Genomic DNA, 7,543 nt, shown 5'->3' on the forward strand with positions numbered 1-7,543 from the left:
GCCCGTAGGAGAAAGGAGATACCCACAAGACTAGAATACAAGTCATTAACAAGCATGCAAGTATAATACATAATACATGCAGACATATATATAATCCAAAAAAATGTCAAATTTACGTACTTATTATTACATTACAAATATCCAAGGTTTTGAAGACACGTTTCCTCTTGCGCCCAACGAGTGAATACTGAGACCAGACCCCATAGGTCCCTATCCTCCTCATCATTCGTCTCACTGTGTCTCCACAGCTTGCACCGCCCATTTGAGACAGCGTCTGGACCTGTTAAAATAATGCATAAGCTGTAAGGTAATAGAGAATAATATATATCTTTCAATCTCAACATTAGATTTTCTAATTTCCAACTGTATTAAATAAATAGCATTAAAATATTTTCCTTCTTAACTATTACAAAAATCAACGAATTTGAGTAACTTTTGCTTTTGTTTTATTTGTACCTTAAACATAACACTGAACAATCAATTATGTGCCACCCCACCTTCCTTCATCTGCAAAAAAACTAATCAAAAGACATATGTACAAGGCTAAAAAAATTCAGCAACACTTACCATACTCAGGCTAAAAGAATTAATTTGCTAATAAATTTGCTAATAATCTTTTTAAAATAGTAAATGCTACTATTTTTGCAAAATTATTACGAGATCTATTATTCTAATAAGAGTTTGATAAAATACAAACCCTGGGGCCATAGAACGGCTATTTAATCCCCTTGAACGGACCTGTGCATGGGCCACTGAGGCATCGAAAAAAAACAGACCGGCTTGGGAAAAAAGCAAAATTGCCGGTCTATGGCCCAGCTGATGGCTGTGCATGAATGGCTAATGGCTAATGGCTGTTAGTTATGGAGCTAGGTTAGACTATGTATGTTTAAATCTCTGATTTAAACAGAGCCAGTGTTCAGTCAAATAACTGAATTTATCAAATCTTATCCTTGTATAATATACAAGCTGATGTGAGATCCCTGTCTACAGGTGGACTGGAACTATTATCCAGTAGGCAGTCTACTGTATTTTATCAAACCGTTATTAGTATAATAGATCTCGTAATAATTTTGCAAAAATAATGGCATTTACTATTTTTAAAAGATTATTAGCAAATTTACACAAATGGTGCATTCGGAAGACAAAACCAATTTTTCACTTTTGACAATTGAGCACCTGCTACATCCAGATTCTAGGGAGGAAAGGAAGGACGATCTTACTGGATCCCATAGCCTCTCCGAGGCACAAACCTGGCTTTTACATAACCCCCCCCCCCCTGCACCCGAGCTTTTTAAAATAGTAAATGCCACTATTTTTGCAAAATTATTACGAGATCTATTATTCTAATAAGAGTTTGATAAAATACAAACCCTGGGGCCATAGAACGGCTATTTAATCCCCTTGAACGGACCTGTGCATGGGCCACTGAGGCATCGAAAAAAAACAGACCGGCTTGGGAAAAAAGCAAAATTGCCGGTCTATGGCCCAGCTGATGGCTGTGCATGAATGGTTAATGGCTAATGGCTGTTAGTTATGGAGCTAGGTTAGACTATGTATGTTTAAATCTCTGATTTAAACAGAGCCAGTGTTCAGTCAAATAACTGAATTTATCAAATCTTATCCTTGTATAATATACAAGCTGATGTGAGATCCCTGTCTACAGGTGGACTGGAACTATTATCCAGTAGGCAGTCTACTGTATTTTATCAAACCGTTATTAGTATAATAGATCTCGTAATAATTTTGCAAAAATAATGGCATTTACTATTTTTAAAAGATTATTAGCAAATTTACAGAAATGGTGCATTCGGAAGACAAAACCAATTTTTCACTTTTGACAATTGAGCACCTGCTACATCCAGATTCTAGGGAGGAAAGGAAGGACGATCTTACTGGATCCCATAGCCTCTCCGAGGCACAAACCAGGCTTTTACATAACCCCCCCCCCCCTGCACCCGAGCTTTTTAAAATAGTAAATGCCACTATTTTTGCAAAATTATTACGAGATCTATTATTCTAATAAGAGTTTGATAAAATACAAACCCTGGGGCCATAGAACGGCTATTTAATCCCCTTGAACGGACCTGTGCATGGGCCACTGAGGCATCGAAAAAAAACAGACCGGCTTGGGAAAAAAGCAAAATTGCCGGTCTATGGCCCAGCTGATGGCTGTGCATGAATGGCTAATGGCTGTTAGTTATGGAGCTAGGTTAGACTATGTATGTTTAAATCTCTGATTTAAACAGAGCCAGTGTTCAGTCAAATAACTGAATTTATCAAATCTTATCCTTGTATAATATACAAGCTGATGTGAGATCCCTGTCTACAGGTGGACTGGAACTATTATCCAGTAGGCAGTCTACTGTATTTTATCAAACCGTTATTAGTATAATAGATCTCGTAATAATTTTGCAAAAATAATGGCATTTACTATTTTTAAAAGATTATTAGCAAATTTACAGAAATGGTGCATTCGGAAGACAAAACCAATTTTTCACTTTTGACAATTGAGCACCTGCTACATCCAGATTCTAGGGAGGAAAGGAAGGACGATCTTACTGGATCCCATAGCCTCTCCGAGGCACAAACCAGGCTTTTACACAACCCCCCCCCCCTGCACCCGAGCTATGTCAACAGGCCGTTCTCCCTCTTCGCCCTTCCGAATGCACCATATCAGTAAATTTTTTAATAATCTTTTAAAAATAGTAAATGCCACTATTTTTGCAAAATTATTACGAGATCTATTATTCTATAGAATAATGCATATAAATGCATATATGCATATAAATACAAAACATAAATACAAAAGTAAATGTAAATAATTTTACCTTGCACCTAGATCCACCAAGCCTGTATGGCGCGCGTTTCAGTACTTCGGAAATCTAGAACTATCTTGAATCTCTAATCTGCAATGAAACAATACATATTATTGCACTTACCAAAACATGGATGAATGTAGAAAATACAGAACTATTAGCTGAATATCAAATAAATGGATTTAATCTATTTCACACAGATAGATATATTACACCGTGTATATTAGGTAATACCTAACATACACGCCTCCACACACACTACATTTGAAATGTAGTCTCAAAAAGACTACATTTCAACAGCAAAAATTACTCCATAAAAAAATAATTAAATTATTGACCAACATGAGAGAGGGTTAGCCAACATGAGGGTTGTGTTGATTGCCTGAAAATATTTAAATTGTGTAATGTATTGAATGGCATTTTTCAAGTTACAACATTTTTTAAATTACTGAACTAGGTTCTAGGCTTTGCTAGGCTTAATTCAATTATTACAGATAAGCCTAACCTAGCCTAGAACCCAGTGGGTTTTCTTCCTATTGGGGAGTGTTGTACATGCCTCGCCTCCACATACACACTAGCACAGCCAGGCCTCGCCTCCACATACACACTAGCACAGCCAGGCCTCGCCTCCACATACACCAGCACTGCCAGGCCTCGCCTCGCCTCCACATACACCAGCACTGCCAGGCCTCGCCTCCACATTTAAACCAACCAAGCCCACAAATACGTTAACATGGACCAGCATTACACCGTCTAACATACTCTGTCAGATGTAACAACTAAATTTGTGAATTCAAGACCAAATCTATTGTATAACACAGTGTTAGTACGAGAAAAACATTACTTACATTCGAAGCCGTGTTTTAAAATGGCGGCGGTCTTGTACTGACGCTCCAAACTGTGTGTTCGTTTGCGTATGATGAACGTGTGACAATTTACTACAACAATTATTTAATTATTCTTATTCTTTATTTTAATATTTTTAGGGTACATGAAATTTCAAACTTATTTGCACACAATAATATAATTGCATTGTCATAACCTTTATATATTACGGAAAATACGATGACATGAACGAAGTCAAAGTGAAGTTGAAGTCAAAGTCATTCGCCGAACGTATTAGTCATTTTTTTTCATACATACATAGTTGATTTACAAACATAATGTTGGATTTATAGATTTATTTATAAATTTGTATTTATTTACCTGTATTTACCCAAGTCTTTCCTAAATCTAAACTTATCCAATTTATACCCATTGTTTCGTGTTCTATCTTGTGTTGACAATTTTAATACCCTATTAATATCCCCTTTGTTATATCTATTCAGGAAATTGTGGTTGATCTCGAACCCATTGATAATGTGACGACTTATACAGAATTTTGTAACTATATCATCAAGATTGTAACCAGCTTAGCTAAATGTAGTGTGGGGTTCAGTCCCTAAGCCCATATATGTGCCTCTCTAACCATTTAGGTTACAGGGCAAAAACATAAAAACAAAGGTAACTGCAGAAGGCCTATTGGCCCATACCAGGCAGCTCCTATCTATAACAGATAAACACTAAGTACTACCTAATTAACTCAATGTAACCTACCAACCTAACCCCCAAAATGTCAATCCATATCTTTTATTTTAAACAATGCTGTTTTGTTGACCAAATTGTATTTTTACTCTTTTTCTGTCATGTTTCTCCCACCCCTGTTTTTTCCCTTTTTTCTTATTTTTTCTCAACATAATTCATACTTTAATTATGCGGATCAGGACATCACCTGATCAAACACATCAAACATCGTTTGACCACCATCAAACACACACATTTCGTGTGTGTTTGACGCTCACTGATATGTACCAGCGTTGTTTTATATATGGTGCTATTCTATCTTACGCTTTGTTGCTCTTTTTTACCTACGGGCTCATAGAACATTCTATTGCGAAAACATTGGCACAAAAATGAATGACGTACATACAATAATAATGTCAGGACAGTGATATAATTATAAACTTTCAAAGCACTGTATCGCCTATGTGTCGTCTTGTCACCAATACTGGGTAACAGTTCCGCCACTTCCCACACTCTTGCGGGTGGGCAGCGACCATTATTCTACGTTTATATTCATATCACCGTGTTGGGAATTTCATTGCGAGTACATTGATACCAAAATTAACGCTGTAGGACAAGTGTGGAAGTGATAACAATCCCAAGAGTAAAAACATTTTGTTGCTCTTGGGCACTCACGGCGAGTCATCTACGTAGGTATTTATTGGGTGCTGGTATTCATATAACTTTTGGTGACCGTTTTTGCTGATTTTCTTCTAGAGAATGTTATTGCGAACACGTTGGTACCAAAATGAAATACATAGCTCGAGAACTAAGGTCAGGAGAGTAAAAAGAGTATACACATTTTTGTTTTGACGCTTAATTAAGGTTATTGTGAGTACTCATCGCCTGCCTAGAAACTGGAACTAGTAATTCCATCTATCATACATATCATACAAGAGGAGCCACACATCTATGGATCATCCAATAAAATCAGCAGACTTCTAGATGTTACTACTGCTCGGCTTAGACTCGGTTACAAGTATCTCTGGGAATTCTCATTATCTGCTGATGTAGACCTGACCAAATGTAAACTGTGTCCACAAAATTATTCGCACACCCTCCGTCACTATGTGATGGAGTGCGAAAAGATACATGAATTTAGAGACAATTCTATAACCAATGTTCCAGCGATGTGTCAATATTTCATTCAAAATGATCTGCTACCAGAAATTTTAGCCAAATATCCCCAGTTTGCTAACTGTAGATAACAACTAAGTGATTGTAACCTATCCACCGCTGCCCACTGGATGGGGGACGGTGTGCAGGACAAACATATAAATTTTGATACTAGCTCTCCACATATGTCAGTTGCTTAATTTAGAACCTGTACTTGAGGTCGATCTCGAACCCATTGTTGATGTGATGACTTATATTGAATTTTGTAACTAGCTCATCAAGATTGTAACTTGCTTAGCTAAATGAATTGTGGGGTTCAGTCCCTAAGCCCATATATGTGCCTCTCTAACCATTTAGGTTACAGGGCAAAAACATAAAAACAAAGGTAACTGCAGAAGGCCTATTGGCCCATACCAGGCAGCTCCTATCTATAACAGATAAACACTAAGTACTACCTAATTAACTCAATGTAACCTACCAACCTAACCCCCAAAATGTCAATCCATATCTTTTATTTTAAACAATGCTGTTTTGTTGACCAAATTGTATTTTTACTCTTTTTCTGTCATGTTTCTCCCACCCCTGTTTTTTCCCTTTTTTCTTATTTTTTCTCAACATAATTCATACTTTAATTATGCGGATCAGGACATCACCTGATCAAACACATCAAACATCGTTTGACCACCATCAAACACACACATTTCGTGTGTGTTTGACGCTCACTGATATGTACCAGCGTTGTTTTATATATGGTGCTATTCTATCTTACGCTTTGTTGCTCTTTTTTACCTACGGGCTCATAGAACATTCTATTGCGAAAACATTGGCACAAAAATGAATGACGTACATACAATAATAATGTCAGGACAGTGATATAATTATAAACTTTCAAAGCACTGTATCGCCCATGTGTCGTCTTGTCACCAATACTGGGTAACAGTTCCGCCACTTCCCACACTCTTGCGGGTGGGCAGCGACCATTATTCTACGTTTATATTCATATCACCGTGTTGGGAATTTCATTGCGAGTACATTGATACCAAAATTAACGCTGTAGGACAAGTGTGGAAGTGATAACAATCCCAAGAGTAAAAACATTTTGTTGCTCTTGGGCACTCACGGCGAGTCATCTACGTAGGTATTTATTGGGTGCTGGTATTCATATAACTTTTGGTGACCGTTTTTGCTGATTTTCTTCTAGAGAATGTTATTGCGAACACGTTGGTACCAAAATGAAATACATAGCTCAAGAACTAAGGTCAGGAGAGTAAAAAGAGTATACACATTTTTGTTTTGACGCTTAATTAAGGTTATTGTGAGTACTCATCGCCTGCCTAGAAACTGGAACTAGTAATTCCATCTATCATACATATCATACAAGAGGAGCCACACATCTATGGATCATCCAATAAAATCAGCAGACTTCTAGATGTTACTACTGCTCGGCTTAGACTCGGTTACAAGTATCTCTGGGAATTCTCATTATCTGCTGATGTAGACCTGACCAAATGTAAACTGTGTCAACAAAATTATTCGCACACCCTCCGTCACTATGTGATGGAGTGCGAAAAGATACATGAATTTAGAGACAATTCTATAACCAATGTTCCAGCGATGTGTCAATATTTCATTCAAAATGATCTGCTACCAGAAATTTTAGCCAAATATCCCCAGTTTGCTAACTGTAGATAACAACTAAGTGATTGTAACCTATCCACCGCTGCCCACTGGATGGGGGACGGTGTGCAGGACAAACATATAAATTTTGATACTAGCTCTCCACATATGTCAGTTGCTTAATTTAGAACCTGTACTTGAGGTCGATCTCGAACCCATTGTTGATGTGATGACTTATATTGAATTTTGTAACTAGCTCATCAAGATTGTAACTTGCTTAGCTAAATGAATTGTGGGGTTCAGTCCCTGAGCCCATTATGTGCCTCTGTAACCCTTTCCACAACCGCCCACAAGATGGGTATGGGGTGCATAATGGGGTGGGGTGTCTTGGC

At 37.5% G+C, this 7,543-nt stretch overlaps 1 protein-coding gene across 1 annotated transcript in view; it reads left to right on the plus strand.

Moving 5' to 3' along the window:
* Positions 1-280, plus strand: part of LOC123751561 (tripartite motif-containing protein 59-like) — a 290,403-nt gene extending 290,123 nt beyond the window's left edge. Inside the window, exon 4 of the mRNA XM_069325172.1 lies at positions 147-280. The gene's annotated coding sequence lies outside the window, so the exon portion shown is untranslated. The remainder of the gene's footprint in view (positions 1-146) is intronic.
* The last annotated feature ends 7,263 nt before the right edge of the window (positions 281-7,543 follow it).

Source organism: Procambarus clarkii, chromosome 15 (assembly GCF_040958095.1).
Source record: "Procambarus clarkii isolate CNS0578487 chromosome 15, FALCON_Pclarkii_2.0, whole genome shotgun sequence".
NCBI lineage: Eukaryota > Metazoa > Arthropoda > Malacostraca > Decapoda > Cambaridae > Procambarus > Procambarus clarkii.